Source organism: Xenopus tropicalis, chromosome 4 (assembly GCF_000004195.4).
Source record: "Xenopus tropicalis strain Nigerian chromosome 4, UCB_Xtro_10.0, whole genome shotgun sequence".
In the NCBI taxonomy this organism is placed as follows: domain Eukaryota; kingdom Metazoa; phylum Chordata; class Amphibia; order Anura; family Pipidae; genus Xenopus; species Xenopus tropicalis.
Window position 1 is genome coordinate 60300931 of NC_030680.2, and position 14159 is coordinate 60315089.

The following is a 14159-nucleotide window of genomic DNA, read 5'->3' on the forward strand; positions in this document are numbered from 1 at the left end:
TATTAACTACTGCATTTGTAAATGGGAAATAGGTCCTATCCCTTTTGCTCTTTGAACTCACTTCTAGTTCTGACTCTTAAAACAATGAAGCAGTAGTCAGTTCTTCTCTAGGTCTTTTAATCAAGCTGCCTTCTGCTACATTTTTTCTGAAGTCAGAACCATTACTTGTATGCAGATGTGAACAGCTGAGTAACTTTCTGGCAGTATATAAATAAATTATGATGATTGTGATGCAGGTGACATCCAGATATATTTAGTCACCCCCTTCATTAACCACTGACATTCAGAAAAAGATCTCTAAATGCCACCTAGCTTTCCACTCGTGGATGAATCAATGACACCTCAAAATGAACCTAGCTAATACAGAGCTCATCATTCCACCTAAACCTGTCCTGCTCCTCCTTTAACCATTACTACTGATAAAGTGTCCAATAACGCTGCTGGCTCTTCATAAAGAGACAGATCCTACCATCTGGAGCACTACAGCAGGTACAGGTATGGGACCTGTTATCTAGAATGCTGGGACCAGGAGTTTCCTGGATAAGGGGTCTTTTTTGTAATTTGGATCTCCATACCATAAGTCTACTGAAAAAAACATTTTTTTGCCTCCAATAAGGATTAATTATTTAGGATTAAATACAAGGTACTGTTTTATTATTACAGAGAAAAAGAACATTTTTTTTAAAGTTTGAATTATTTGATTAAAATGAAGTTTATGGTAGATGGCCTTCCCGTAATTCTGGATAATGAGTTTCCAGATAATGGATCCCATACCTGTACACATACAAATAGCTTTATGTCCACTGACATTTTTTACATTAATGCATATCGTATATACCGTATATACTCGAGTATAAGCCGAGTTTTTTAGCACCCAAAATATGCTGAAAAAGTCACCCTTGGCTTATACTCGAGTATATATACGATTCCCGATGCCCCCGCCAACCCATGTACCTGGTTAGTACCTCCCAGGACCCTGTACCAATTGCAAGTGAACACACATAGTGTAGCCAGCTATCAGGATCTGTTCCTGGCTGCTCTGCAGCTGTCAATCAAGTGCAGGAAGTGAGATTGCAGCACATAAAATACAGGCCCACTGTTCAGTTGCCAGCAGAGTTTGAAGGGAGAGGAGCTCCCTGAAGGTGTGTTTTAATGCAATTTTAAGTTTTTGGGGGACAAATAAATGAAATGTTTTATTTTAGCGATTTTAGATTGTCTTTAATCCTGGCAGTAGCTGCTGCATTTCCCACCCTAGGCTTATACTCGAGTCAATACATTTTTCCAGTTTTCTTAGGTAAAGTTAGGTACCTCGGCTTATATTCGGATCAGCTTATACTCGAGTATATACAGTAAGTTAAAAAATACGTTTTTTGGTGGGATACCGTTAAATATCAGAATAGCAGTAGCTACCATATTGCTTGCTGATGCACAGGCATTTTCACAATACAAAAAAGTTCCTACTTAAATTCTGTTCTACTAAAATTTGAGTAAGTTTTCAGTTGTTAAAGATTTAAGGCAAAGTAAACAGAATTTTGTTAAACACTATGAGCTGGAGGTTAAGAAATTGGACATTGCTTACATATTTGTATAGGTCCTCGTTGTTGATCAAACAATTCTTGGGATTTTAATACCAATGCAATTTGTGACACATTCAAGATGAGGGTTATCTTGGGGTGTGTCGACCTTTGCTTGTGCAATTTAAAGCAATTAAAATGTCAATAAACCTATAATTTTCCCAGTTTATTGTTCTGCGTTTCACTGCATCCATATTTTTTCTACATCTATGAAGGTGTTCCAAACTTAGCTTGTAGTTACAGACTAAGCTTCTATTTCCCCATGCTAGCTACAAAAGCACAGATTTTTATGTTGTTCAGCTAACAGATTGATTGATCGATCATGTGAGCCTGCACAGCCTCTTAAAAAGAAAAACGAAAATTGGCAGGATGCTGACCCAAATATGCTATATATGGATATCACCCCTACCCTCTCCACCCCCACCACATTTTGGTCCAAGTGTGTCAGCTGTGGAGGGGAGGGGTCTATAAAGCACAGGTAAAACAGTCCTTTAATAAAATGGCTGTGAATAACGAAGATGATCTTGAATAACAGTTGGCTGGGTTCAATGCAGTGTAGCTGAAAAAAAGGCTGTTGGTGGGTTGGTAATGTAAATGAAAGGATTGCGTAAATATGAGAGACTGAAATGATGCAGCAATCAAGTCTGAATCTGAGACAAAAACAGAGAGAAGCAAACAGAAAGCCAATGTAGGTGACCTACAATCTGACATTTTTATGAAATTTCAGTTGGAGGCTTGTCCCTATCTCTATGTCAAAATATCCTCCCTAATGGAAACTCCAGAAGTATCCACAGAACCCCTTTTGTACTGTAATCAGAATTCGAAGGCAGATCCAAATGTGGGCAGAATATATCGTTTTCAGACATAACATGATTCAGATCACAAAAGATATATAAAAAAAAACCCTTGCAGAATTGTTACATATTTGTTAAATATTTTGGCTAATTCATTTGGAAACTACAACTCCTATAAAAGCTCTTTGGCGACTAGACAGCTGCAGCAAAGAACGCCAACAGAACTGTATTTAATGGCTATTGGGGGGTGCTATGTTTTTGAGAAAGTAGTTCTAGGTACACTACAACAATCTGAATAATGTAGAACCTGATGCGCTGCCACGTGATATGGCACTAGCTGGGCTCTGGTCTATATTAATTTAAAAGAGCTCTGCAGAGCAGTACTGCCTCTAATGTCTCTAACTGGAATATACCACTTAGCAGGGAATAATCTCAGATGAAAAAAATTCTTAAAACCAATATTCCCCCTGAGATCCAGCAACATTCTCTAGGAACAGTAGTCTGAGAATTTTAAATATATCAAAATTATGAATAAACAGAAACATGTGAATACTGATGCCTAAGTGCCTTTGGCCTTCGGTCATACTGTGTCACCCATCCATCTCTGAAGAAAAATAAAAGCAATACATACATTTCTTGATAAGGGAAAATGTATTTGTGATTCTTTATAACAAAGGACCTCAAGGTTTGTGGGTATGGGTTACTTAAATCGCTACAGTCACAAAAAGCATGCAAAAGCCTTTATCATAACCACAGCATTGTCTCTGTTATGATTCCAAGACAAAAAATCCCCCTCCCTGTGCTCTAAAATACTAAGACGTGTGTGCAAGTGGTTCTGGGGAGCATCTTTCTCTTGCATTAAACCAAAATATTGTCACCTCATAACATGCGGGGGGGCAGAGGGGTACCCACACTCCTCACTGGAGCTTCAGCTTTCCCCCTGACACAAACTGTTCAGCCTGAGTCTGAACTCGCTAAAGAGCACAGAAGGCCACTACACAGCAATATACAAAAGGCATGTCAAAAAACCCATGTAACAAAATTTCATATTCATTGTGTCACACAATTCAATGAGTACTGCTTGACTCATTGTTCAGGGGTAAAATCACCAAAGCTATTGGGATATTTACCTACTTTTGATGTATTCCAATTCAAACCAAAATGACAGAGGGAATGGGTTAAGTGGCACAAAAATTAAATGAAACAAAAGATACAACCTATGTGTATGAACGTCATCTGGGGGCACGCATACAGCATCTACTACAGTCACTCTATGGGCGGAACATTCTGCCTTTTGCCAAGAATAATGCAGCAATACCATGAAAAGTAAGATTCAGACCCTCCCAACACAGCCACAGGCATGTCCTGCTTCTCTAATCAGGCCTAATCTCACTATTATTATTGTGCAGCAATAAGATGCAACTCTATCAAGTTCAGTGATACCGGGGGTCAGGACAAAGTGTTAACAACTGCTCACGCAAGAATTATTGACTTTGAAAAGAGAAATTATATAAGCCATGATGATGTACAAATCTCAGTTCTGTGCCAGCTAGGAAAAGCAAAGCATGGTATTCTGCATCCAAACATGGCTTTTGTAAGAAAAAGCCAGACAAGGAGGGTTTTCATAAACTCATCAAAAAAGCAGCACACACACATGTAATTAAGATTCTGTACATGAGTGGAAGTCAGAAGCAAATTTAGAAATGTTCACATCCATCAAAATTCACTCACGCATGCACACAGCCTGGCAGCCCGCAAGAACCAACTTTTTATTTATACTTGTATGTGTGTAAAGTCTGCATAGAGAAGCAATTAAAATGCAGACAATGAAACAAGAAATAGTAATGAGGGAAAAATTCCATCTGCATGAGAGGATGACCCCACCTTTCCTATACCAGTGATGTTTATTAAATATCATATCCAATAGCTTCAGGATGCCCATAAAGTAGAAGTCTGGGTATTGTAAAAAAAAAAAAACACGTGCACCATGGTTAGACGGAACGGTCATATCCGTGTGCGCAGGAGTAGTAATTCTAAGATAAAGCAAGAGCAGCTATGAGAAAAGGGTTTCTCATTTTCAATACGTTAAAAAGGCCCACTACAAACATAATGAACTAGAGGAATCAGCGTATAGCAAGTAGCTTGCCCCGCAACCCAAATAGGCCATACGCAAAACTAGTTTACCTGCAGCTTTCCTCTCATACCTGTCTATGAGGATTGAGGAAGTGATGCACATAATCCTTCAAGTGAAGTTTAAATGAGACAGATGCCTTTGTAGGACTCACGTAAGGCTGGCGCTGCATGGAGAAATGTGCTTTTAATTGCTGATGAGTAAAAATTGTGTAGAACCTTTTATACCATGCTGCTCTGCGTAACAATGTGTTGGGAAATTCATATATTTATATATAAATATATATCTATATATTTTGATGAATGTCCTTCAGGTCTTGTTGCTGTGGAGACCAAAGCTCTGTTTCCCTAACTGGATATTCTCTGCAGGCAAAGGCGGGTTTAGGGAAACACTGGCTGAGATTGGCTGCGGGTTTGTAGCCTCTGCACGCATGACAACCTTTATGTACACCCTAAAAGGGTATATTCTAAGTATTCTAATAAGTGCTAAAAAATAATAAGTGTATACACCCAACTCCCCAAATCCAGTCACAACCTATTTTATGATTAACATTTAACGCAACCAGAGGAAGACAGACGCACTTTTGACAATCTGTTAAAAATTGTTACCACCCTTACTGACATATCCATTATGAGAGTGATGAAAAGTACTTAATCTCCCTCAAAAAAATTCAAGACTATTTTTAAAAGGTGTGTCACACAAAGGAAAAAAACAAATAAAAATAATAACAATAAAAGAGAAGGCTGATGCATAAAGCAGATTCAGTATCACTGCAATACAGAGAAAGCATAATCAGGTATCACAAGGGGCGAAAGACGATACAAAAGAGACAACAAACGTACACAGATAGGGACAGTGCAGGCCCAATATGGAAAACACCGTGTAAATATATTTCAACGATAGACAGATAACAAACAATGCACGTCTCCTCTATGGGCTGAAAAATCTAAGAAACTGGCTGGTTATAGCATGTGGCTTGCTCCCTATCATTTATGGCTGATCATCACAAAATCAGAAAATGATTGTCGCTGTTTCAGTTTAACAGGTAAAAAGAATCCTCAGTATAGAGTGTTGCAAGAACATAAAAATATAATAATAAGTATATACTTGAGGGTAATCTGAGAAGCACTCAAGGGGTACATATGTGGTATGTACTCCCAGTATCCACTTGTTTGCCATAAAAAAAAAAAAACCCCAACACTTTGTGTTCATTCACCTCAGACTACAAACCCTGCAGCTTGATTTCTGTAGGCAGAGAGCACACATGGGTCTCTAAAGCCCTTCAGTCAGTAAAATGCACCTAAGCTCAATTCTTCTAGAACAAAAGGCCGGCAGCAGAGGAGCACTGAGAGGTTACCCTAGGGTTTCGCAGCAAGCCAAAATGTCAACAGCGAGGCACTTTCAGCCATCTCTGAATACTGGGAGCTAAGAAAACGATGAACACAAAATTGTACGTTCAACTCACCCAGCTAGTGAGAGCCACATTCAGGCCACACTTCAGCTACAACGTTTGTGTTCTCTACACAAACTGAAAGGGAAGGAGAATAAAATAAAACTCAAATAGGCCAAATATTAAGTAGAAAATAAAGTCTTACATAAAATAATAATAATAAAAGTATATGAAATGCAAAAATAGAACGCTGAATCCACTTTTCGTTCCCTCAGCAGGAGACTGGCAGAGAAAGCCTCGATTTGCAACTGAATTGAACATTACACAATGTTTTCTCTTTTTTTTTTTTTTTTTTTTTTTTACCTCTCTGAAGAAAAGATTTAAGGAAATGCAGGAACGGAAGGGAAAAATAAAGCAGGCAGCAAATCAACAATCAGTTGAGGGAAGTTAATGGGAGGAATTACAGTACATTCTGTCCACAAATTCAAGTACCCCCCCCCTAAAAAAAAACCCTGCAGTGAAGCGCACACACAACCCAGCAGTCTGTGTAAGTATGTTCACTAAAGGTATCAGAGCAGGCAAAGAAACATACAAGCACTAAAGCTTAAAATATGAAAGAAAATGTGACGATTTCAGCAGATAAAGGGTACTCTGACAAAGAGACAGCCAAGTATATGAGATAAAATAACATACATACAACATTGGAAAAAAGGAGAAAATACTATTCAAAAAAAGGCCTCAGACACTGCAGGTTTTCAGATACTTAATATTTATTGGTGCTTTAAATCTAAAAGCCACAGCTTTGTGTTTGACTTAATACTGACCCAGACAGAGCCTCTAATGAGGCAGCATTACAGTCAGCCTGTAATGCTGAATTTTTAATGCAGCAATGGATTCTGTTACATAATAATTAAAAAAAAAAAAGAGAGAGGACATCGATGAGGCCTAAACTGAATGTGGACATTTCAAAAAAACAAACACCTTGACAACTTACTGCACTGAAGGACTTCACATTCCCAATAACAGCATTGATCTGGCATATAGAATGTTGTCACTTTTCAAAAAGAAAAAGAGGAAGCCCTCAAAATGACAAGGCAAACCTGTTTTTTTTTTTGTCTAATTAGCATTGGATAGGAGGTGGAAGGAAAGGCATAAAAATGTATGTTCTGAGGCCAATGCACAAGGCCTTAAAAGAAAGTGCAAATAAGTCCAAGTCCAAATAATCAAGGGCGCTTCTCCGTACAATGCTACTGATAATATGGAAAGTGTGCATATTTACCGCTCCCCACTCCTTTTACACCCCACATCTGTAAATCCATAATCACGGCAATGATTTTTGCAACAACAAACATGTCGTATAACAGTAAAACCACAGAATCAATGTCGACGACTCCCTCCATTTGAAAAAAATGCATATCTTTGGGCACCAAAGGCTCAAAAATATGATTATCAACTTTATTTATAAAAATGGATTTATAAAAAAAAAAAAGCACAGAGCAGTTACTTTGCTCTTTATTCACTGTACAGTCACATTATTGCAATAAATCTGAAAGGCTGAATTTAAAAAAAATGGGGCAAGGGTTGGGCTTATTCCGATATAAGGTAGAAAATACTTTCCATTTTCTTGTGCTAACAAATTACTATTTAAATGCTTTTTTTTTTCCTCTCATGTTGTATCAACAGGAATAACTGGTCTGGTGTGATGGGCAGCATATTCAAAACTGCTTTGTAATATGAGCTGCAGACCTAACCTTATTTGCCTGAATTCAATAGGGTTTTTTGCTGGTTTTGTTTTAGCTAAGCTTTAGAGCAAATACTTTACAGGCAGGTCGCAATCTGTAACACAAGAGAAAGGGAAACAGTGAAAAATTTAAAAAAAAAAAAAAAGAAGGGGGTGGTATACACAACACACAGAAGGGGCAAGAAAGATGAAAAAGCAAAATAACAAAACTGGAGCAGCTGGTATTCTTTTCTCTAATTCTTTGCGCTATTGTCGCCTCTCTTAACATACGAGCTGACCCCGTTTTGTCGGACAGCTTTTATTCCTCTCATTCCAGGATTCCCGCACCTTCCTTCACAATCTCGAACTTGATGTGACCCTAAGGAGGCAAGTCACTGAGCCCCAGGAAAATAATTCCATATTTAGCAGGGGGTACAGAAAGATAGGTACAGGTCGTACATTTGGCAGGAGGAAGATGGGCCTGCCTAGAGATACACACAAACTCCTGAAACATAAAAAGCCTGCAGCCATTGTTGTAGATTCTTGACTTAAAAAAAAATATTTCTAAAATCTACATTATTAATGGTAAAAGGAGGAATGGTATCAATATAAAACAAATCCAATTAAAAAAACAGTCTGTAAATATTTTCTAGAAAATAAAATGAATTGGAACAAAGAAAAAAGGCAGCAAATTAGTGGATGTGTAAGCAGCATGCAATTTTGTATTAATAGAAAAGCAAGATGAAGAGGCTGGAAAATAAAATAGGTTCCAGTGACCCATGTGAAGGAGTGAGAATGTTTAGCAGCAATGCCTGCTCACCCTAGGTTGCAATTCTCTCACTTCAACTTACTACTAAAATATCTGGAAATATTTAGGGGCAACTATGCATAGAGGTTTAGTCCTGTGACCCCAGCATGGGCTAAAGTGACCCAGTTACAACAGAAAGGCTAAGAGGGAGATAGAGATACTCAGGTTGCACATTATACCCCAGTACATACTCAGTTCTCTCCCCTAATGCTAATTGTATTCATTCTGGCTTAACGTTAGGGCACCACATAATAGGCAAAGTAATTCTGAACACAAGTGGAGAGAATGAGGAAAGAGAGAAAAGAAAAGTAGCGTGGCCACAAATAAACCACTTTAAAGCATTTATGCAGTCAAACATCCATGAGGAAGACATTAATACAAACATTTAAATCCAGGCATGAGCAAAGAAGAACACAGCACACACACCTTACAATGTACAGGAAATGAAAAAAAAAAAAAAAAAAAAAGATTTACAGTAAAACCATATTGATTATGGATGTAGGTTGTTGATTATAACCCTCCATACCAACCTCCAAAAAAATACATTCAAAATTTAAAATAAGGGGGTATGAGATATGATTAAAAACAGGACACACACTGTACAAGAAGACAAGGCAAACAGGTTTGAGTAGAGTAAGCCCTCTATTCTGGTATATACTTACTAAGAGAGATGTGGGGAACAGGGATCCTGCATTAACGTGTAAAAAAGCAATGTATTACTGTGCCTGTACAGCTTGCATGGGAGATGATGAAACTAACCCCAATGGTGTCCATGTACACATCCCATACACAGTAAGTGAATAAAAAAGGATTATTCCACAACAATCAATATACGGGGTCAGGCTGTGCTAAAACACAATAAAACTGCACTCGATGCAGCAGAGGCAGGTAGCAGAGCCCAAGGAATGGTGCCCACATCGCCCCACGTTCTACAGAACACACTGTCAGAATGACAGAACACCAAGTAGGTAGGACACAATCAGAACCTGAGCGCCCTGTAAGCAGCGCAGGAGATGACAAGCCATCCAGGAATAACCCTAAGGAGCCACATGGACTCTGTGCACAATGTAGGGCACTCAGGCTACAATAAGCTTTTTCACCATAGCTACATGTATATGTATAGAAATATATATATATACATATGTGTCTCTCTCCGCACACACGCATCTATCCAGGAGAGTTCGTCTGTGTGTAGCACGATAGCCTGGGGAACAGCAGAAACTGCAGCCAACACACACATATACAGTACAGACAGATCTCAGTGTTACACAGCAGTCTCCTGGTTGGATATATACTGTACAGCTGCTGTACACCATAGTCTCTCGGACATGTTCAGATCGCCCTGTCAGGACCGGCTCACAGCGAATCCGGACCATAACAGGTCAGTACCCCTTCTGTGTCCCCAAGTTTAGGGGGGTCCCGGGGGAGCCCCTGAGGGATAGTAGGTAGGCAAAGTTGTCACTTACACAGGCTCGGGCTGCGGGCTCTCGGGCGCTGCGTCCTGGGCGCGCTTCGGCACGGCGCGGCTCGGCTCGGCTCGGGTTAGTCCGCTCCGGCTCGGCTCGGGGTCCCATGAAGCCGCTCGGGTTCAGCCCCGGAGCGGTACAAGACGGGCAGCGGGCTCCGGAGGGCAGCCCGGGCACATAGGGAGCGGGGAGAAGCTCCGGACACCAGGAGCCCGCACTCACATCTGATGGTCGCCAAGAAAAAAAGTCTTTGGATCTTTATTCTGCTAATTAGTTTCCTGCAAAAAATGGCTGATTAATTCAGTGCGCATGTGCTTCATTACACAGGCACGACGGGAAGGGCTAATTACCAGCGCCTGGATCAATGAGATTCAGAGGGGAGAGGAGAGGGGGGAGAGAGGGACAGGGGAGGAGAGGAGAGGGGCTGGGGGGGAAAGAGGGACAGGGGAGGAGAGGGGATAGGGGAGAGGAACAAATGAGTGGGGATGGGGTAACAGTGCACAGGAATGGAACTTGAGGGTAGAGGAATGGGCTGGGGGCACAGGAATAGGGCAGAGGGGGGCACAGGAATAGTGCTGAGGGAGGCAGAGGAACAGGACAGGGGGAAGGGCGAAACTAAATGTAACTGGGCAACAGAAAATGAAAGGGGTGCAGAACAGATGATTTGGGGGTGACAAGGCCAGCTGCCACTGGATATCAGGAAGGGGCACGTAAGAGATTTGTGCTTAACTTGCCCAACAGTGGGCTCTAGGAGAAGTGGATGGGAAAACAATAGAAAAGTTTATCTAGACCTCTTGCCATCTCTGCCCTCTACCCTTCAGTCTCATATGCACTGTATTTACACTAATGGCACCTTATAGATCGTACCCGAAACACTTTGGCAAACGCCAGGAGAAGGCAGGGTGAGGGGAGGCAGAGGGGCTCGCTAGGGAATGACGGGCAAAGGGAAAGCTCCGCTGAGAGGCTACGGGAGAAGGGGCTCATAGAGTCCTGCCATGTATCTGTACACAAAACACTGTTTCATGTGTGTACAACTGCAGCCTTCCCATGATGTAGGAACACGGCTTTTTTCATGTTGCTCTTGCGGCTCTCGGTTGGAGGAAGCCCCCAGCAAATGCTACTCTCTGATCTGGTAGCCCCTTTGGCTAGTGGACAAACAGTGAAAAAGTTCTGCTAACTATAAGTGCCAAGGCTTCGGAGAATTTGGGGAGGGGCAGAATGCGCGGAGAGAGGGGCAAAGGGGTGTTGTCAGCACTGACCCTGAGATATTATTGTAGGGACTGATTTTGTTTGGCCGAGCACCCAGGGACACAAATAATCAGCCGCTGCCCCCTCCTAGGACAGCAGGTCCCACCCTCAGCCACCTGCACGCTGAGAAGCCCGAGCCTCTCCATCCCGACTCGGAAACTTGATGCAGACACAGGGGAAGGAGCGGAGCCTGTCGGCTGTACAGCGTAGTGTGTGCACGGCAGAGAGGTGCAGTGTGCGATCCACAGTCTGTCTCTGTGCCTGCTGGGTGTGTGCAGATCCGCCGATAGTGTGTCTTGTTCTCCTTGTTCTGGCACTTGTGTGTGTGTGTATTTGTGAAGTGTGTGCGCCCAACTTGTGTATAGCCATTCTAACCATGGCACACGTGAAAAGTAGTGAGTGGAAGGGCCCTGCTCTTAGCCACATTGAAGGGCAGGAGGTACCTGGCGTTTATGTTTTGCAAGAGGTGGGGGGCTACACTTTCCAGGTAAGAAGTCCTATCAGCCGCCACCCCCGCCTGCCAAGGGATTGCTATATAAATTGGCTACAAATATATCGAAACACATGCTTGTGTGTGTGTGTATACACATACAGTCGCAAATACGACAGGCACACATGCGAACGCTTGCACGTTTCTATTAGGCAATAGCTTAGAGAGACCGTAGAGGTGAAGTACACACAATTTGGGCACTACCACCTAAATGCTGAAAACTGTTACCTGTATATACTCACTTTTTATATTCTCACATTTGCATGTGCATATTTTGTCTCCTTTTCTTGATAAGCACTGCTCGTGATGGCATGTTCTGTACGTTATCGCATTTAATTCACCTGTATAAAAGAGTTATTGTTGAAATATATTTCTGTGCATTTCTACATATATATATATGTGTGTGTGTGTGTATGTGTATATATATATATATATATATATATATATATGTACACACACTGAACACAAATAAAGACGTTATCATCATATGTGATCTTTTATATTGTATATGTGTGGGAGTACGTATATAATATATCTATGTACAAATGAGGCACAATATGGTCCATATAAGTAAAAGTGATATCCATGGTGTTCTTGCTTCCTGGAATTTATGTGTTGAAATGATTCATACTATAAGGTAGTATACTGGGACAGATGTCTTTGGATTAGAACTACCTTATACTACTAAATGTGACCTGACCTCCTTACTTCACTCACCTGTCTCTCCCTCCTTCCTTTTCCAGACTGTCTCCTTCGGCCCATCACTCTCTCTGTCTCCTCTAGAGACCAGGCACCAATACTTTGCACCTCTGTACTAAGGATTGGAGCCAGGCTTGGGGTGCCAGTTGATATGCCATGTACATGTTCTTTATCAGGAGGGGACAGGTTAGATTGTGTGCCAGCGATGCGCAAGCAGATCCCCCACTTTCAGTCAGTAAGGAGATTGTTGGGAACATAGTGATTTTGCCTTATTATGCTACAAAGCTTCGTAAAGAAGAACAGCCCAGAGTTTCTTTTACTGGTCAGGATCACATAGGGAGAAAATATTACATATTTTTCAACCATGTAAAGTATCCCAGCGGGAATGATTGGCATGTTCCCAGCTACTTTGGCTTACTAATAGTGTTATATAGTTACCTGCCCATCACTACCTATTATAAACAACTATCTGTGCATTACTCACAGGTTTCACCTTCACAGAGCACTGTATTTAGGATACAGTGATTGGCTAGGCTGGGAACCTACGGAAATATGTACACGGATTAAATACACACTGCACACACCTCATCAGGTTGGAAACAACACACGCTACTTTTCTATAGAAATGTGTACTTCCTGGGAGAGATGCCGATAGCAAAATCGATGGATCGATAGACAGACAGATAGAGATGACATAGTTCAGTGGGACGGATGTTAATTCAAGTGTCTCGTACTCGGGACATTCACATATTCGTTTTACCCTGGTCCATTCTGTTCGGTTTTATGCATATTCGTTCCAGGGACGACCTGCACATTGTGGACAATATTTATTCGTTATAAGAGAGTGGTATACTGCCAGACAGGTGTGCATTCGTTCTGGCAGATTTACAAACGATGGAAACTGCGTTTGTTAAAAGTAGACAACTTGCCTGGCACATGTGCATTCTTTTTATAAGAGGGTCGGCATTGCGAGCTTGGTAAAATATCAATAATATTGCTGTGGATATTTCCTGTGTATATTTGGTTTGAAGGACTTTCCCAGCAAAAAGTGTAGGGTTTCACACGGGGGCATGATATAATGGATGTATATTTTTGCTCTGCAGTGAGTGTACTTGGAGTTCAGCACTGTAGGGGGGCTGTAGGATATTTGGGGGCGTTCAAGACTGCTAGATAGGAATGTTAGTTCGGGAGAAGACTTGGGGAGGATTTGGAGTGATGCTAGTTATTGTACTATAATGTAAGGGGTGCTGTTAAGGGTCCTGTTTCGTTCCCTTTTGAAGTTTGTACACATGAAGCTTAAGCATAGGTCTAGGGCAGGGAACCAAGGGTCACCCTAATTTACTTGCCTTTTTGCAGTAATTCTCTGTTGCTTCATATTCGCACTACGTGAAAGCTTTTACTATTTCCAACACATACATTGTTTTTATAACTATAGATATATATACACAAAGTAAAAAATATATACACAAAGTAAAAAAAAAAAAAAATATTTATATATATATATATATATATATGAGTGTGCCCGTTTTGAAAATAGTACAGTCAGAGAATTGTTGCAAAATACCTGCATAATCATAATAGTCATAAGAAAAAAATATATATGTATATACATATTTTGCATTTATTATACCATATTTTTTCCCAGGTCTTAACATGATGTGTAATATGGATTTTAATATGTTCAGACCGTTACTACTTAAATTATTGGTTTTATATGGAATAAATATATATACACACACATATATATATATCGCAAACATACACATATATTTGTAAACACAACTAAAAAACCTAGAATACACACATTGGAAAGAGTGAAGCATGCGGGTCATTTAATTT

At 40.6% G+C, this 14159-nt stretch overlaps 1 protein-coding gene and 1 long non-coding RNA gene across 2 annotated transcripts in view; one reads left to right on the plus strand and one right to left on the minus strand.

Annotated features, from left to right (window-relative positions):
• Window positions 1-10282, minus strand: part of zfhx3 (zinc finger homeobox 3) — a 70933-nt gene extending 60651 nt beyond the window's left edge. Inside the window, exon 1 of the mRNA XM_002937578.5 lies at window positions 9884-10282. The gene's annotated coding sequence lies outside the window, so the exon portion shown is untranslated. The remainder of the gene's footprint in view (window positions 1-9883) is intronic.
• The window catches only part of LOC105947251, a 41428-nt gene continuing 36587 nt past the window's right edge, over window positions 9319-14159 (plus strand). The window contains exon 1 of the long non-coding RNA XR_001170681.3: window positions 9319-9798. This is a non-coding gene — a long non-coding RNA (uncharacterized LOC105947251). The remainder of the gene's footprint in view (window positions 9799-14159) is intronic.